Source organism: Neopelma chrysocephalum, unplaced genomic scaffold (genome assembly GCF_003984885.1).
Source record: "Neopelma chrysocephalum unplaced genomic scaffold, ASM398488v2 Primary Assembly neopelma1_23, whole genome shotgun sequence".
In the NCBI taxonomy this organism is placed as follows: Eukaryota; Metazoa; Chordata; class Aves; order Passeriformes; family Pipridae; genus Neopelma; species Neopelma chrysocephalum.
In genome coordinates this window covers 34,598,032-34,617,457 of record NW_020897691.1, presented here as the reverse complement: position 1 = coordinate 34,617,457, position 19,426 = coordinate 34,598,032, and the positions used below count along the sequence as shown (strand labels likewise).

The 19,426-nt window shown below is 41.0% G+C and overlaps 1 long non-coding RNA gene across 2 annotated transcripts in view; it reads left to right on the top strand.

The window, feature by feature from the left end:
* The window catches only part of LOC113972264, a 37,998-nt gene that overhangs the window by 17,893 nt on the left and 679 nt on the right, over window positions 1–19,426 (top strand). Inside the window, exons 2-3 of one of the 2 annotated variants that reach the window (XR_003535830.1) lie at window positions 15,067–15,183; window positions 17,290–17,763. This is a non-coding gene — a long non-coding RNA (uncharacterized LOC113972264). The remainder of the gene's footprint in view (window positions 1–15,066; window positions 15,184–17,289; window positions 17,764–19,426) is intronic. The other variant, XR_003535831.1, reaches the window with a different exon arrangement.

Below are 19,426 nucleotides of genomic sequence, written 5' to 3'. Positions count from 1 at the left end.
GATGAACAGGCTTTCAAATACTTGGGTCTTTTGTTTTCAGGTAATGACTTCCAGTTCTTTCAGTTTCTAACCTCCTGCCTTCCAGATAGTGATCTTTAGCACTTCTTGCGGCATTCAACTTCTCTCTCTCAAGCCTGTCATTTAAGTCAAGATACAGAACTTGACTTCATGTATTTGGAATTTTCTCCATTTTCACAGAATCAGTAGGATATTTGGGGAACACAGAATATGCAAATGCAGACCTGCTGAATACATAATTTTTATGGCCCTTCTGTTTTGTATTGGCTTTGTTATTTGTCCAGTGTTTGACCGGGGGCTAATTAAATTACTGAATTTACAATGAGAATATATTAGTCTATCCTTCTCTTTACTGATTTTCATTCTTTACCCCTCCAGTTAATTTTCTTTTAAATCTGCCTTTGTGTTCCCAGTGTGGCATGAAAGGACTAGTCAACAGCCTGAGTACAGGGTCAGTTGAGGGTAATTTCCGTCTGCAATCAATCTTCCCAGTACCGGAGGAGTGCTGGATATCCTTACATGTACAATAAAGACGGGAGAATTCAGTGACCACTGCCTGACCGGCATAACAATTCCTTAGCAATTTGTGGCAGGTTGGGACAGCAAGGATTTAGGATTACATCTAAGAAGAGGTCTGTGCATAGAAGGATATGAGTCTGTCTTGAGTTAGGAATAAAAGACCTACGTATGTGTAATTTCACTGTATGGTAAGATGCAAAGTATCCTCACATGTGGAAACAAGATCCATTACCGACATTGTATTTCAGTACATGTAGATAAAAATGTATTTTACAGGTATTATCAGTGTAGATTTTTTATATTTTGTGTGGTTACAGCCTCACAATGGCCTTGATCATCTTAATCTTGGTTTTTAGTCATGCACTTACTTGCAACACATGGAAATATAACTTACTTAGTATCTTTGATTGAGGAGATATTCCAGAAACAAATCCTAGAAGTGAAGGTGAAGCATTGTAGCTGATTGTGACAGAATTACAGTAACTCCTTGCTGTACTGGGAAAACTTTGTTCCAAACCAAGAATGTTCTTATGGTTTTAATTGAGTGGCAGAAAATTACTTTTATGTGGTCATGCCTGCTAAGAGATTCTTTTAAACCAACATTTTCCATTTTTCCTTGTTTATTTCTTTTTTGGCTAGTAGTTGCCTCCATGAATTGGATTTATAAATTATGAATCTGAGGAGGATAAAATGTTTTCTGGAGAATTTGGTCCAGATGTGTATTACTGTTTAAATAAAAATCTTCTTAGCATTTAGGGTGAAGAAGGTTTTTTTGGGGATTTTGGGATTTGGTTTTGGTTGTTTGGTGGGTTTTCCTTTTTTTTTTGGTGTGTTTTGGTTTGGTTTGGTTTTTTTTTTAATATCTCAGTTAACTTAGAAGCAGCCAAATTCTTACTGTGTAAAACTATAGGAAAGTCTATAGTGTTTCAGCAGGGATTCATGTGGCCCTTGGGTTTTTGGACCGTATCATGTTGCAAGCTCTTAAAATAAGACTGTTTGGAAAGCTACTGGCATCCCATCTTTTTGTCTGGAAAAGTTATAAAATGGAACAGGCAGGCTTTTCACTGAGCTGCTGAGAATGCACTTCTGGCTATGCAATCAGGACTAAATAAGGAGCAAGATCTGCACTAAAAATAGAAATGGAGGCTGATCCAACTGCAGCGTGAGTTATAATCCTCACACAGCAAAAGGCTGGTAGGTTCAGCTGAGGACACTCAGTTACAGAGAATCAAACAAACTTTACCCTGCTCCTAAAAATCCGTCATACTCTAGCTGCTCTAACCAGATTTTTACTAGTCAGCAGAACTATTAATCATGCCTGCAAATTATTTAACATGTTTTTTCAGATGTAGATTTTTTTTATTATTATTTTATTAGAGAGAGGATTATATTTGCCACATAGTAAGAGGGAAATGTGGCTTGGGTTTATGTAACTGTGTTTGGAGAACGTGGAAGAAAATGGCACAGAGAGATATACTGCACTTTTCTCTCAGCTGGATGAATACATTCTTATCACTGCTTTGTGCGTTAAGCTGATGTGTCCACTGACATGATGTGACTCCAGTTGGGCAGGATGAGCTGATCTGAGTATCTGGGCAGGTCTGGGCTCTTCTCACAGACTGTGCAGTTCACAGCATGTGCTTTGAGGGAAGTTACTCTGCTTGTTTCAAGAACAAAGTACAGAACTGTGTAGGTCATTCCTGCACCCTCCCCTCCTCTTTGTTGGTAAAATAGTTCAGAACATATTTACCTTTTTTTTTGTATATTTCTTTTCAACTAACACATACCTCATAAGCTTAAGCCAAAACTTACCCAGGGAGTTCAAATATATCCTTTGATACAGACTAGATTGCTATTGCTTTTTTATTGTTAGGAACATTTGGCTATTAAATATTTGGATTACCTGAGCACAGCCAGCTACAGCTATATTCCGCTTGCTTTCTTTGCCTGTTCCTGTATCTCCCCAGGCAGTGATACACATCAGCAATCTTTCTGTTACTTCATATTAAAAGGCAGAGATTCTGTAACGGACTTTGATAATACATCATAGAATTTCAATTTCTCTAAATATGATTACATACAAAAAATTTAAAAAATAGTAGACGCCAAATCACTCATCTACTAACTAAATGTTTAAAAATATTTTAATGAAAATTTAGTTTTCAGTGAGCTGCAGAATTTGTTACTGAAAATGCACACTGTGTATCTCTTGCCTATTAATCACAGGAGTTGCTCAATCAAATTGGAAGACAGTTGGTGGAGGAGAAACATCTGGGTCATTGAATGCATGGGAAATCTTACATAGCAGTGGAAGAAGACCAAAAGACAGAGATCATCAAATGTGCACAGGCCAATAACAAGGCAAATAAAATACACAGTGTTAGTGAGTCACAAATCTATTGGCTTGGTTGCATTTTCCTTCCTCAGCTCCTTCCTCACCATAATACGAACTACAATATTCCCTGTTTCCAGACTCCTATCCCAGCACCGCTATCTCCTCTCTTCCATGTCTCATACTGAGTGCAAAGCTTAGCAGAAGCTGTGAGCAGCTGCCTCACAGAAAGGCAAGCTGATCAACACCATCTTGTTGCTGGGGAGGCAACAGCCTCATTCTCCAGCTGAGTTCAGAGGCCTTTTCTTGTTTTGTTGTTATATTCTCATTATTTAAGCTTGTATTTGAAGATCTATATTTTCTGGTGGAAAAAAGATGGAGTGTGTGCAGTCCAAGAAGCATAGAGAAGGGAAGTTGGTTGATAATTGCTGTGAGTGCTTTACAGTGAAATACGTGTATCATTAGGTTTTGGTCACATTCAGAACTTACACTGATTAATTGTCTAATTTTTCGACGTAAGCTAAGTCTCTATAAGACTGTGTAGGGTTTTGCATTAGTTTAACACACTAGTTTTTGTGTACCGTTAGCTATTTGAAAGAAATAATTTGGTGTAATAAAAGCAACATAAGCCTGCAGTGCAGATGCAGTAATTTTAGTGAATTTATTAAAAATAAATTTATTAAATACTTCTATCAGCTTAATGATTACACTTAAAAAATGACACCTAATCCAACAAAGAGTTGTTAAAATTATATATGGAAAGACAAAAATCCTTTTAATAGCATATTTTAGGTAACTGAAGGTTGCACAAAGAGGAAGTGGCATTACTTGAGCTCAAAGGTTCAGCCCAGCTAGTCTTACATGAACGCCATATCAGTTTACAATGAGTCTAGTTCTAGATTAGAAAACAGTGGTGGTGAACTATGCAGTATAACTGAAATATTAAGGGATAACTCCAAAACTAAATATAAACAGGTATGAAATTCTACCTTAGCTGCCCCTTCACTATTAATTCTGAATGTAATAAAAATGTGGAATACTTTTGTGGGTCCTTACACATGCAGAATGAATGAATTCAATTAAGAATTTTTTCTTAAAGAGGGTGTTTGTTTTTTGTTGGAGCCCTTTCGAAGTAGAAGGGGAGGTCACAGCTGTTCTTTTCATTCACATGTAGTCTAGTAAAACAAACAACATATGTATGTGGCACAAGAGTTTAGCACTCAGAACATAGGGATTTATATATGATTTTGAAAACTGTAAATTACAAATTACACTTAACCTTTATCCTACCGCCCATCAACCTGATTTGTTAGTACAGATCTGTGTTGGAATTGAGGTTTTCATATGTTACGTTGTTCAGAAAAATAAAAATTCTCTCACAAAATGCAAGATAGCAGGGTCTACATTTACATTCTCAGCCTTAATTCCAATTGTCATAAGTCTTATAGATTTACATAATTACTGCATTTGCATAATCACTTAAGACCTTGATCTGTGCTCCAATGAAAACAGACCTGAAACCTTTTTGAAAATCACGCTTAACCACATTTTGTATTGTGAGGATATAGGATTGACCTCAGATATGGGCATATTTCCATTCCCTTAGAGCATGTTGGGTACCTGAGTGAGTTTGGTGGGTTAATACAGTAGCATCTTAATGGTCACAAGCAGTCTGAGGGTGGTCCTTGCTGCCATAATGTATCTGGAATGGATAAGGCTTGGAGAGGAGGATTATACCATGCTTACTTCTGGTCCAAAGGACTTTTGATTCCCTTGCAGTGTAGACACAACTGTGGTGGTCTCATTTACTCCCAGAGGTGGAGCTTTCAAATAGTGAGGATTAAAAAACAAACCCCAAGTGCATCACTCAGTTTCTTACTAGTCAAGTGGAAAGAATAGCTGAATATTTCACAAATACAAATCAACTCATTCCTCTATTTTTTTTCATTTTTCCTGTTGGAGACAGTGAGCTACAGAAACCCATCAATTTGCACATGGTCACAAGGAAATTTGCTTTTGAATCAGGCAGTGAATTTCCCTTTGACTTCCCCAAACCACAGAACCTTACCTCTCATTTTACTCTAAAAATTCTGTCAATTCAGGAGAATTGTGCTTGCTAGTCTGAAACATTAGAAAGCAGGCAAGTATTTCAGTGCAGAATAGGTGGTTGCTGTTGTGTTATATGATAGTATAAATTAATTTCTTGTAGGAAATGAGTAACTCATAGGATATAGGTTAGTTCTTGACACCTCACAAGTCATGACAGAAAGTTGTCATCTGATAGTTTTTGGGTGGCCTCTTTACAGTTAAGTCAGACCCTTAAACCAGTTTCCAGCGGACAAATATCTAAAGCAGAAAAGTCATCATGATTGTTAGCAATCTTCTTATATGGCTTCATGTCAATAGTGTGAGAATGTGGCATTACTCTCTGTGCCAGGAAGAAATTAAATGATGGCACTTGCATAAAATCTTCTTTTTTATGTTGTGCTTAGTCTGCAGAATATCTGTTTAAAAGATTTCAGCAGATACTCCTCTTCAAAACACAGACAGGAAATCAAAAACTGTTGAAGGCGTCTTCTCAAAATAGAGTTGTCCTGAATGGACATCTTCACAGCACAAGTCAATAAGACAATTATTTCCTTGTTCCAGGGACAGCTGTTTCCTTTTATTCTTTCCTGTCAGTCCTTCTAATTCCCAGATTACTTGGCAAAATCAAGTAAGACTCAGCAAAAGTAACCTTTTAATCACTACTTGCTGAAAGAGTCCTGGTTTCCAGATATCCTGAATAGATTGACTGCAGAACTGATGGACTTCCAGCATTTGGAACCACCAAACAAAGGATTGGTTTGGTATCTGAACTTTAAGTGGTTCCCTCTCAGCCAGCATTCTGGGTGGCTTTTAAGAATAGGAAGTACCACTTTTCACTCAGTCTTGCAGAATGGTAAGAAGACCTCATTGAGGTAAATCTAACTGGCAAAGAAAATGAGATTTTCCTCCTAGACCCATGAAGTGTCTTGAGTACATTTAAGGAATTGCTATGTGACACTTTAAACTATCTTCTGGCTTTGGAGCAGTCCTGAAAAGCTGAAAGAAGTTGAACCTGCAGCAATCTATATCCATTGACTTCACCCACCTCACTGGATTCTTCCAGGTTCTTGAAGTGTCCAGCCAAGGTAAATATGCTAGTTCTCCCACCTGAGATTGGAACCTTTGTCTGGACCCATCAGCTCCCAGAAGTCCCTATCCTTGACAAAAATTTTGTACCCTTGATGACTTTTGTCAGGTAGGATAATCTTCTGAGACCATTGCTCTAGTGACAAGAGAGATGGAAAAGTACAGGTGATCCCTCCCCTCTGAACAGATACAGAACACTTAATGGAATCCTTCGGTTTCTGCCGATGGTGGTTACGGAGCTCCACCTAAACTAGAAAATTCTTCTTTCTGTATTCTGTTATCAAACCACATGCTATTGGAAACAGTCATCTCTCCACACTTGGGATGTAACAGCTGCCCTGTTAACTACAAAAAGTGAAGTATTTTAAGATATTCACTTGACTTTTCCAACCTAATTATATTGCAGACTGCAAGTCTGTTTTAAGATTGTTATGGCAATTCCAGGTAAACCGTTAGATCATACTCTGTCAGAGCAGCATCTGTGCCGACAATTTCAGCAGGAAAATTATTTATCTTAGACATCTACGGAGCATCATCCTGAAGCTCTGTCTTCCCAATTCAGCAGATGTTACATATATTAATAACTCTTGATGAGTTACAACATAAAGTGTTGCTCCAACTGCAACTTCTCAAGAATCTCAGTCTGCCATGGAAGAAACTAGTGATTGTTGTTGCATATGCTGCAATGGAAATACAGATATATACTGCATGTGGATAACTGCTAGGAGGAAAACAAAAAATGATTTACCCATAAGTAGTGATCAGTGCTAGATGTGCACGTATCCCACACAGCCCTCATTCTCTTTTTGTTGCACTCCTGCACCCTTGGGATTCTCATACACATAAGGTGCACTGAGTGTGCTATTGCCCAAATTAAAATCTCAAGGTGCCTAAAGGCTTACATGTGCCTTATAGCTATATCAGGCCTTGCAGTCCCACAAACAAATGTGCAAATCCAGCAGATAGACATATATCTCATTGAACTCCTAGTACCATACTGTAAGTAACTTTTCATTCAATGAGAGGAATGAAAAGCTTTCCTACAGGTTCTTTTTGCAGTGAAAGTAGCATTACCAGATAGCATAAGCATGTTCAGTCATACAGAGGATAAAGTAATTTTCAAATGCACACACAGAGTGTGTGAGTACCTGAACAAACCACATTTGAAATAGTGTGAGTTACTACTTTTTAGGTATTGTCCTAAAACTCCAAATTTCAAAACATATAATGGAGCGCGACACCAATAAATAGCTTGTTTTAAAGTTATATCTGCACAGTGAGTATGCAATTCTACTGTCATGAGTAATATTTATGAACACAATCAAAATTACCAACAAATATTGCCAGGCAAATGGTTATAAGACAATGGTAAGCCATCATCCCTAAAAGCAAAAGTACAGAGCAATCCACAAGGAAATAAAAATTGGCAAGAGCGCATGAACATTTGCTCTCGAAGAATTCTGTACATTTCTGAATTACAGCCAAGCAAAACACAGGTAGGCATCTGTCTGCAATCTGCATAGTTGCAGGATGTGTCTTCTGCCAATTCATCCCTTAAGTAATGAGCATTTCTGTGCAATCATATTATTGTCATACCTTATATACAGTGGCTTAAACTTTTCAATATCTCATAAATAACAACAGTAAACTAAACTGAGGATTAGATAGTGTGAAGCTTGATAGGAAAATAAGGATTCAGGAGACTATACCAAAAAAAAAAGACTGGGAAAATGAGAGACGAGCAGAAGTGGAGCAAAATAATAAACTCTGAGGGAAGAGTCAATGCCAGTAAATGTAATATCCTACTCTCAAGAAAAAAAAAAAGAAGAGTGAAGCACAGATGGAAACAGAAGGGCATGTTCATCCAAACCCATTATAGGAAAGCAAGACAATTGTTCCTCTTTTGTTCTTTACCATGTTTTAATACTATTGCATAAAGTCATGCATTGTAACTGTTGAGGGAAAGGTATACCTAGAATTTAAAAGCAAACACATGCCATAGGACGAGTTGTGAACCACACAGATAGGAAATGGTCATCATTTCTAGAGAATTCACAGGCCTTCTGAAAGCCAGGGATCAAAATCAGACTTGGTCCCCCAATTTAGTTAAATATGGTACAACTATTACCAGCAGATTTGTTTTCTTGTGAGTAAAACTCTGGTCTTACCTTTACCCTTTTGTCTCAGTGGAAAATCAGCGAGTACATATGAACACAGAATTATTTTCTTTTCCATAATGATCGAACCCAAATGTTAGTTTACCTTTGCCAGCTTTGTGTAGGGTGATGTGCCATCTTGCATATTTATTTTCCTGGAGTGATTCCCAGAAGTATGCTATGCTTTTTCTTGCTCATGTCTCACTAACTTTATTTATGAGTTGTGTACACCAGGTTTTCAGTCCCTGAGGACAGGCCTACACGGAAATCTATGGACAGCATTTAATGCGTACAAGTATGAGACCAGTAAAAAAGCAGCTGCTGAATGGTACTCCAAACTGATTCACAATTTCAGACTAGATTGTGGCTAGGTTAGCATCCGTGGTTTAAACCACAAATACCTGTGTCTGTTTTGTCATGTAGGAGGAAGACTCCTTTGTCAGTTGGAAACAACTGAAATTGCAAATTTTTGCTTGGTTTACATATTTAAACTTCCACTGTTCTCTGATGACAGAGTCTAATAGCAGTATTGTTATTGTTATTGATTCTTACTGATTGTATACAAAGTGTGTTCTAAAGATACCTTTATTCCTCCATGTTAGATGCATGAATTGCCTTTGGCTGTAAAGTAAATCAAGATAAGGCCCTCTTTCTCATGTGCCATCACAACTGATGAGAGCTGATAGGTATATTATCCCTTCAATTACACCTGTGCAATCCCATTAATTGGAAAATAACATGACCTGGGGAGACTTAATGGCTAGTAATGGTATAGGAAAGCTGATATACAAAGGTTTTGATGTACATTTTAAACTGCAGTTGTGTTTGCAGGTTGGCTGTTTGAAAAAAACCACAAACAGTTTTTACCATCCCCTAGAACTTCTGTGAGGTGCCATAATTGCTGGACCATTCCTCAAAACGAAACTGATGGATAAGAATTCTGATGGGTCAAGCCAGGGAGCAAGGCATCCCGCCACCTGTCTGATGTTCTAATTCATCTGACAAGCCAGCTTGGTATTCATGAGTGTGTTCTACATCTGGAAAACGTTCCTCCCTAGATCTCTTTACAACATCTGCACTAGGTGTGATGAGGCTGTCAACTCATGTACCTGTTAAAATGTTGGTATTGTACTTCAAGGATGCTCCTAGGCTTGCCTCTAGGCCAGCTCTAGTGTCAATACAAACTGCAGCCTCTCACTTCAAGGTCATCTGCATGCCTGTGCATATCCAAGTGTTTAATAGTTGGTAGTCAGCAAGGTGGTTTAACACTCTGTTCAGTACAATGGAGGGGTGATGTGGGGCTGCTCTTCTGCATGAGAAGCAGGTGGAGTGAGGAGCACAGTTCGAAACCAGGCACAACCAAGATCATTCTCCAAAGTGCTGTGCCAAAGCAGCCTTTCTAGTGATGGTGCACAAGTGATTGCACTTCTTCTGTGCCAGGCTGGGCACTCTTGCCTTGTGCGTACTAGCTGCTGAGCAGGAGGGAAATGTGAGGGCTGTAAGTGTGGTGGAGGAATTAGCAGTGCCAGTTTGGTCCACTATGCGTCATTGACAGCTGTCAGACCTACTGGTGACATGCAGGACAGAACTGCTGAGGTGACATGCTGTTTACCACCCTTTACCCTCTTGTTTCTACTGACACCTGAACTCCCAAAGCAATTCCTTTTAAGGCCATTCACCCAGTGACACTAAAGAGCTGATTACTCAGTGGAATGATATGGAGTGAGGTAGCCTGAGGATAGACATTGCTGTGGGCTGGCTTTGCAGCTTCTGCCATCTCTGCTACTGCTCTTGTGAAGTCCGGGATCTGAACTCGGGGACAACCAGCCAGTAAGTAGCTTAAAGGAATGGGATTGTTCATGCCCTCACCACCCCTTTATTGAATTAAAGGTCCCAAGTAAAACCAATTACCTCACTCAGAGCCTAGCACTCGCATATCTCTCCACGAGCTCCCTGACAGTAGGACCATGCCCAGCCTGAAACAGTTGCCTCCTCCACCCTGACACCTCAAAGACCCAGCAGAGCTCCAAATCCTCTTCTCTGTAGCACAGTCCTGACAAATATTTTAATTGGGTATTGGATGAGACCAGTGTGCACATCCTGGTGCAAACAGCTGTTGCCCATGGTTGCAGGAGCACGTGGGTATTGCTAGTCAAGGAAAAGAGGCTATTGGGGTCTTTGCTTCATCTCAGTCACAGGACCTGAAGAAGACTTTCTTAAAGGCACCCCATCTGTCACACATGCTGCAGCTGACACCTGAGTCAGGGATTTATGCAATTTACGTAATTTATTATTGTAATTTATGCTGAGTGACGAGGCAGGGACAGGTACACAGATCCCATGCTTCATGCCAGAGCCAGGATGCCTTTTGTGGAGACACTGTAGCTTATTAGGCAGAAACAACTTAGTAGAGGGGGGGAAGAGGAGAGGCTGTGCTGCCAAGGAGGAGGAACAACAAGCTGCTAACTGGGGGTGAGGGGAGAACAGAGCAGATGCCGATATATTATCCTGGTCATTGGTCCTACAGGTATTGGGCTGGCAAAAACTGCAAGGGATGCACTTGGACATTTCCTGCCATTTTTAAATAAACCAAATTAGCATGTGTTGCTTGTGAGTTTATGCTCAGTGCTTGTTTAGTTGGGTTTTTCTTTTCATATATGATCATAGAATGGTTGGGGTTGGAAGGAACCTTAAAGATCATCTAGTTCCAACACGGGCATGTTTGTTTGTGTTATTTTGTTTTCATTAATAAGAAAGAAATCACTCAGAAGCTTGACTAGGCTTGCTCACATGTAGTTACATTTAGCTGTAATCTGCCTGGTCAGTTGTAGGAGAAATAGCACTAGTTTGAACTGGATTGAGTAGCAAGGAGACTTTAATTTGGGGCAGCAGAGAGAAAATTGTATAACACTGTTGGGCTGTCCTGAGTGGGAGAACAATCCAGTGAATTGCATGATTTTTCCGTCTTTGTAATCAGTTTGTTATGCAGAGAGCAGTGCCGTGGGATTCAGCATTTTATCTGCTGGGCTTTCCCTGGCAGCATCTGAAGACATTCATTATAAGTGTTTATCACATGATCCACTTAATCAAACCACTGAAACTTGGAGAATAAGTCATTCTAACAAGACTCTTCAGAGCTGCCTTATAAGCTACTTACTGATATACTCTTCCTTGGTGAGTGTACAATGAGTTTCCTTGTATCCCGGTCTATGATACAGGAAGTTCATTATCCCCAGTCCGAATTCAGACATAAAAAAAGGAAGCAGGTCTTACAAAGAAGTGACAGATAATTTGCAAAGGATTTTAGTTAGCCACTCAAATCCCAGATAGAGTCAGACTGTAAGCTCTTCATAAGAACAGCCTTCTGGTATTCAGCATTAGACATGAGGCAGCTATCTACATAGCTGTTTCTAATGTTGTAAAACACAGACAACACATGAAAAAATATTTTCTTCTTTTGATTACAGGTGTCCTAGTGGAAGCATGTGAGAAAAAAGAGAAATCAGAACTGAAACCATGTTTTTGATGGGGTAATAGCACTGCATGATAGTCAATGCTGATAACTGAACTGATGCAAAATGCCATGAAAGCCTGCAAAATCCAGCTTGCGCTAAGGTTTTGAGACACTGAGACTTGTCTGACAAGCTCAGAGCTTGCAGACATGCTGTTTGCAACCTGTGTTTGTACACTGTACGTCTGGTAGGATAAAGTGCGTTTCCCTGTTATGTACCTAAGAAATGTTCTGGCTGTAGGGAGCAGGTAGGTTGGGGCATTAATTTTACTGAGCTCTGTCACATGCAATGTGACACCAGATTTTCTGGCTCTCACTGTATATTTCACCAATGCTGTTTCACAGGTAGTGTCTCATAAAGGCTTGTCTTCTTGCTACCTGCTGAAGACAAGTTTGGATATCACCACAGATGTAGGCTTTGGGCCAGTCTTAATGTAGAAATGCCCTGGATAATTTTCCAAAGCACCACCTTTGTCTCCATATGATAGCGCTGCTCAGCTACACCTCCCAAACTCTTCACAAAATGTGAAGGCAGTACAGGCAGTACACACAAGACCCAATATTGATTTTGTGTAGGGTTGCACAGGCTGAGTCTGATGTGGGCCTCCAGATTAACATTTTTTTTTTGTATTGAAAATTGCCCTTAGGGCAAAGAGCATTGGGCAGTTCAAAACAAGCTACTCTGTAAGACATCAATACCAGGGAAGTGTGCAGAACTGAGAAATATGGGCAACAGAAAAACCCTATGCTTGTTTGATGGGGATGATGCATTTTGTCTAGTATAGCTCCAGTAAAGCAAGTCCCAAAATTGACACCATTGTCTGGGCACTGCTTTGAGGGAACAGTGAAACCTGTCTCTCCACTGCTGATGTCCATGCAGCCCAGGGCTTTAAAATTCAACCTGTTAATTTCTCCTGGGAGTAATTAACTCCAGCCTGGAGTGAGCAAAGAGTCTTGACTACATCAGTCAACAGATGTGAGGATTTGAGATGTGCCATTTTCATTCACTGTGTTAGAGGAAACCTCTTTGTTTTCCATGTACTGTGTACCTGTCTGTCTTTTCTTGATACAGCTGTCAGTCTCTTGACTGCTGATATACCAATATATCAAATTGTCATTAGTATGGCTGTGTCCTCAGGAGGGACTGTGATGCTTTAGAAGGTTGGTTTCCAACTAATAAGTTAAAAAGCCTGGAGGAAAATACTGTTTTTCTATCTTTTCGCTCTTCATTTTAAAAATAGTAAATGCTAAATTATTTTACCTCTTTTAAAATAAAGCATGGCACCAAAAGAGATGAATCTATGCTAGCTTACTAGTTTTGCTACTTCAGTCAGTTTTATTACAGTACGATTCCTTTCCTCTTTTCTCACTTCTTTATTATACTCTGTCTTCTGAGTTGCTATTGTGCCTATTTAAAGAGCCCCCCTTCATCTTTCTTTTGGGACAGTCTTACTGCTGGCTTTTTGCTGTTTTAGCTTCTATGCAGCTGGTGCTTCAAGAAAAAACTGTATCTTGTAAGGCTGGGAGAAGAATGGACCCATAAAAATAAATATTTTTTTGTATGTATGTAGTTCTTTAATCAGTAAGTCTTCAACAACCTTACCTAAAACAGCCACTTTGCTATGTCGCAGCTTCTTAGGTAAGGAGACTGGAACAGAGTGAGTGGGTAACTTTCTGCTGTCTGCAGCAATGCAGTAGTAAGGTGGAGAATAAAACTTCTGTTTTCCAAACGTTCCATGGCTCTGTGCATGGGGAAGGCCAGTACTGAGCATCTGGAATCATTGCTGGTAGGGATATTTTTAGTCTGCTGTAAAGAGAAATGGTCAGTTGTCCACTGCGTGCTGTTTGTTTGGCATTCAGGAACCATTAGAGCCTGTATCATGCTGAGGCTGGATCTCAGTGTCTCTGTACAGCCTGCTAGGAGGGAAGATCTGGGAGAAAGACTCTGGCAGGTGCATCTGGCCACGTGCATTTGCACATGTGTGGGGTGCACACAACGCCCACTGAGAATGGATACTTACTACCAGATACTAACCAGACTGGGTTTGGCCAGTGCCAAGCTGGGCTAAATTCTCTCTCCCACCTTAAAGATGAAAGATTCTTTAATGCACTCACCGCTCTTGGGCCATTCCACTCAATCCCCAGTAATGTTATCTGTTTAGAAGTCTTTCTCACTGAATTTCTTCTTTTGAAGACTGCAGGGTTTCTAAGAGTGGACTGCAGCACCTGCTCCTTGCTGGAAATCTCGAGACTGGCACTTGCAGTGCCTAACATGCCAGTCACAAAGCATCACATTTACTAGACTTTCACTGGGTGTAGCTGATGAAAAACGGAACAGACATGTTGTAAGGACTGTCAGCCTAAGTAAAGGAAGGTTGCTTTGAATAAAGCCCCCAAGATAGTATTTCCAGAATATACTTCTTTAGAAAAAAAAGTGGAAAATCCAAAGAATGAAATTCAGCCAGAATGAGCTCACTGCAGGTGGTGCTGGTCATGATTTTTTTAAAATCAATTTTAGTTATTTTAGTAGTTGTTTTTTTGTCTAGTGTCTGCCATTACAGTACCTTTTTCTGCAGCCCCAGAAAACCCACACTTGTGTGGTGCTCTGGAGCTTTCCCACAGCATATACTTCCCCATTCTTAGAAGGCTGGTATGAGTCAAACAGAGAGGACTTCACCTGCCCAACCAGCAACTAGGTACTGGGAAGTTGCCTACACCCTGGCAGATGCCTCTTCCTCAGCAGTCAGCCCTGCAGGGATTTACATGCACTGGTTTCATCCATGTATCACCTGAGATCCTCTGGATCTGTCCATTAGCTCCATGGACTTGGTGGGCTGCAGAGGTTGCTGCGAAGCTCCCCTTACCCAAGGGTTAGGTGGGCAAGCATGCGCTTGCCCTCTCACCCTCTGGAAACTGGAGAAGTCCTCGATACCTTTCAATGAAGAAAAAATGTTTAAAAAACTCCCACCTTTGCTTTTGGTAGCATTTTTTCCAGTTTGGATGGATCTGTGCAGTGGCATGCAGTGCTCAGAGCTATGATGGGGAGTACTCGCATTTATGTTTGTCTGGTCCCATCTACATCAGCAAGCTCTTGAAATGTAGCCTACCTGTCATATCTGGTCAGGCTGGGAAACTTAGCTTTAGACATTTTTTGTTTGTTTACAAGTGATCTTGGCCACAGAGAGGGACACACAGCTGGTGGCCTCTGCACGGCTCCATGATCAGGCTGAGGCTGGGCTTGGAGCTGACAAAGTCTGGAGTGGGGCTAAGCAATTCCAGCTTATACTTGGCTTCATTTGGAGGTGCATTGGAGCGGCTGCGAAGCTGCTCCCTCCTTCCACGGGTTGGTGTGTCAGGGCCCAGTTGGGTTTGCCTTCATGGACAGCAGCAACCATCACCTGTCTGCCATGGCAATAGATGCCTCTGCTTGCTCCAGATGTCCTTCTCCTGCAGACCAGAGAACACCTCTTGCTGTGAGTTATAACTTGTAATATAAATACAAATATAGGTATTGTTCTTCCTCCATTAGTTGTAATAGCAGTAGGCAGGGTGGTAGACGTGTGTGTATGAAGGCCTAGTCTCTCGGAGAGGGTTTTAAAAGTGGCTTTTACGAGATGTTCATGTGCCAGTGTGGTTCGTGCTGGTTGCAGGGACCCGTGTGAGTGGCTATTGGCACAGCTCAAGGAGATATGACACAGTGGACATTTCTAATGATACTGATATGCTGTGTGCCATCCTTGAACTTCAGAAGACCTATGCTGGGGATCAGGGAGAAGGAGCAGTGCCAGCCCATCGATACTGCAAACCAATGTTGTGGCAGTGCTTCCCTGCAGCAGCATCATGATAAAGGATGATGGAGGAGGAGGCTGGCAAAAGCTGTGACCTTCCAGCAGGATCTGTTTCCCAAACATGGGTTAAACAGTAGCAGACTGCTGCAGGTGTGGGCATGGAGGAACCTGTTAAATTAAAGCCAAAGTGTAAGAGGAGAGATGTTTGCTTTGGAAGATAATGTACCTGTTCTGTGCGCTGAGGGTGAGGAAACTCTCCAAGACGTGTTTTACTTCATTACCACAGTAGATCTTTTGCACTGCAAGGCCGCATAGCTCCCAGTTCTCCCCTCCCTTCCCCCCTTCCCTTGTAAGACCAGGGGCCTCCCTCAGCTTTACCAGTGCCTCCAATCCGACAACCCAGAAGCCTGGGTAGTAATAGGTGGTAATTGCTCCTTTTTCTCCATCAGTACATCTCACTGGGGAGCTTCCCTGACCACACTGCCCAAGTTTGCTGCCTGAACTGATGTTGTTTTTAATATGCCCAGGTCTCCAGTACCTGCAGCCTGGTCAGTGGCTGGAGATGAGGGAAAGGAGCTCAGCAAAGAGCCCTTTGATGAGGCTGCTCTATGGAGCCAGCTTTGTTATCTGCCTTGCTGCTGGTCTCAGAGAGACTGCAGGGAAATCTGCTGATTTATTTTCTTAAATGGCATCAAATTATGGCAGTTAAGAGCCTACCAGGAGAAAATGGGCTCTTAGGGCAGCATTTCTTGTCTTGTGTACAAGGGTTTATTGAATTAACTTTGTACTAGAACCACTTTACACTTCCTTTGCTGGAGAGGCTGATCTAACTTAACTGTGGGATAAAATTTAACAACCATATTTTTGTTACACAGGTGACGTGCATAAAGAATTCTTTACATGCATTAATATCATCTGAGTTTTGGCAAGGCCATAAAGCAGGCTGTCTCTCAATCATCTTATCTCTATCTTAATGCTGCAGTCATCCCTGTGTTAAGTATGTAACTCTCTTGCTTTGCTTCTTATTTTCCACATTAGGGACAGTGGATTTTCTCTCCCACACGCACTTTGCAAATGTTCAGGTTCTGTGAGAGAAATCTCTGGCGCTACTGTCGCTGTCCAAGCCATGCCTTTTGCCTCTGTGGGTACCTGCAGCTTGGCAGCTCCAGCTGGGCAGCAGCACTGCCCACCTGCACAACAGAATCTTGCATAATTTCAGCTACTTCTCCATTATTTGCACATAAAGTTAATAACTGACTCAAGAGTTCATCTACAAATACATATTTAGGGCTGCTCTTGGTAAATTTTTCCCCTCTCAGCCACAAAGCTCTTGTTTTCTGCTATTTCCTTCCTCTATTTTCCCTTGACCCTAATCCACTGTAACATTAACATGTTAGTTTTGAAACAGCCAATGTATTCTCAGTCTCTTCTTCTCCCTTACCTGCTGATTATTTCTCTTTTTTTCTCACTCTTCTTTATACTTTCGCTGTTTGCAAAAACCAGATTTTCTCCTCCCCCTCCCTCTTCACAGCTCCCACCATCTGTCTCTCTACAAATACAAAGCTTTAGGGGAAATGATTCACTAGGCTGGTAGCTCATTACTCACACTCTCCCCATCATGGTTTCTGTCCTTGTAGGATGCTCTAACTAATGTAAAGATCAATGAATCCCGGGAATTGTTATTTGATTAAAAAAAAAAAAGCCCCAGCAGTTAAATAGATTGGGCTCTTTGTACTTCCTAAACACCAAAGCATAGTTTTTCTTCCTCACTCTGCTTACACTGTTTTTCAGAAAAGGAACATTGAAACAGAAGAATAGAAATAATCACTGGACCATTTAATGTAACCTTGTGTATCACGTGATGCAGGAGTTACTTAATGAAATTCCCTGGCCCAAACCAAGCAAATCTGTGGTAAATCTAGAGCACATTTTTTCGGATGACAGCCAAAATGATGAAAGGAATTTACTACCCGGCCTCGCTAATCATTTTGAATGCTTAACTGGGCTCCCTAATATGCTGCTTTGCAAGCAGCAAAACTTATACATCCTCATTCCCTACACATTTCTCCAGCCTTCCCCAGGCTGTGCACCTGAAAAAACCTCCCAGCACCCTGCCAGCCCTGTCCAGGGGCAGGGTGGCCAGCTGTGCCTGCTGTGAGTGCTGGATGGCCAGCTGCCCACCTCTGGGAAGAGACCTCTGCAGGCCCGAACCTCTGCTGCCTCTCCCTTCAAAGCATGTGGGTTTGGGACTTGCTCTTTGCTCAGGTAATTATTACCATGAAATCCGTAGGCACTTGGTATCTTTGAGCTCTCCCTGTTAAATGTGGCAGAAATTGGCTAATGGGCGCAGAAGCCATTTCAGACAAACTAGTTCACAGTGTTAAAATGTTTCAGATACCTTAAAATACCAGAGGCAGCCATATTGAGTTGGCAGATGTGCCATAGCCTTTCAGAAGATTTGCTCAACCTAGAGGCTGAGCTCAATGCTCAGGGTACTCCAGGTAACTGTAAATGGTGATGATCAGGTATGCACATCCCACTCCTTTTGTCTTCATTTTGTTGACCATGTGAGATGGATTTCTGTCATGACTTTAGGCTTCTCACCGTATACTAAAAAGTTATTTTCTTAATTGGAAGCTTAGTTTTTCAATTTATCACGTGAAAAACAGACCTCCCTTCCCCGCATGCAAGTAGATGCCAAGAAGTACCACCACCTAACACAGTTTTATTGTGCTTTGTCAGGAAGCTGCCGGCATGGCAGGTATTAGCCTATTCCAGTTGCTGAGCTTCCCTTTTGAAATTGGAGTTGTAAGAAGCACAGACAATACCACAATCAAAATTATAGGAGTTGGCAACACTGAATGCACCCTTCTACTAGTTCCCTTAAATGGCTGCAACTCTTTATGCAAAAGGAAGGTCTGAGTTTAAATTTCTCCTTTATGAGCACCACAAGGCACATCCTGCATCAACACACCATGCTGGCATCACCTTCATGGAAAGCTAATTAAATAATTTGGATACTGTAAGAGGAATATAAACTTCTGGGCTAATTTACTTTGCAGACTACCGAATACATGTAGTTTTTTATAAAGCTGTGCTTGGGTCATTTTGTGACAAATAATAAAGCTGATGAGGATCTTGGTGAGAGCCTGCATTGAGCAGGCATGAAGCGCTCTGGTGTCAGAGCAAGACATTATTGTGCGACTGCTCTAAAGAATAAGGGCTGCAGAATTTCAAGCCAATTGTCCACTGTTACCTCAGTAAGGTTAAGGCTGTTTAAAAAACAAAGACTCCTCACCAAAGTCATGGTCATGTGCTCTGTAAAAAAATGTTCAAATTTTAGCAGACGTGATGTTGTTGAGCCTTCCTGGTTGCCAACACCCTGTGGCTCTCCATCTTTGATTATTTTATTGTTCTATACTGCATACAAGTTGTAGGAGTCAATGTTCTTTCTCTTAACAATTGCTGGCTTTCCAAGCGCCAATTGTCCTTTGACATGGTCTGTTTTAAATAAGGGCTGAAGAGCACTAATGAACCTAAAGGGCTGCTACAAAAAATACTGCAGTGTTCCATGGCACTGAGAGCACACATGTAGCCATGCATTTAGGTCTCCTGTTCTGGACTATTGCTGCAACACACTGCAGGTGTGAGGGACTCAGCTGTAAGGAAAGGGAACTCCAGAGATTTCAGATCTGAAAGTCCTCTAATTGAAGACAAGTGTCTTTATGCAAGACAGGCTAAGGAAAACTTGCGTTATCCAACCCATTTCTCCCTTGTTCCCAGCAATAATAAAAGCAGACACAATATATAAGGTGCCTTAAAAAGGCAAATATTTAATAGTGTATATACAAATTAATGGTTTGATAATGCTATACAAGGCAGGAATATCTTTAAAGAAACCCTGAGCAAAAAGGAGAATGTAATTTTT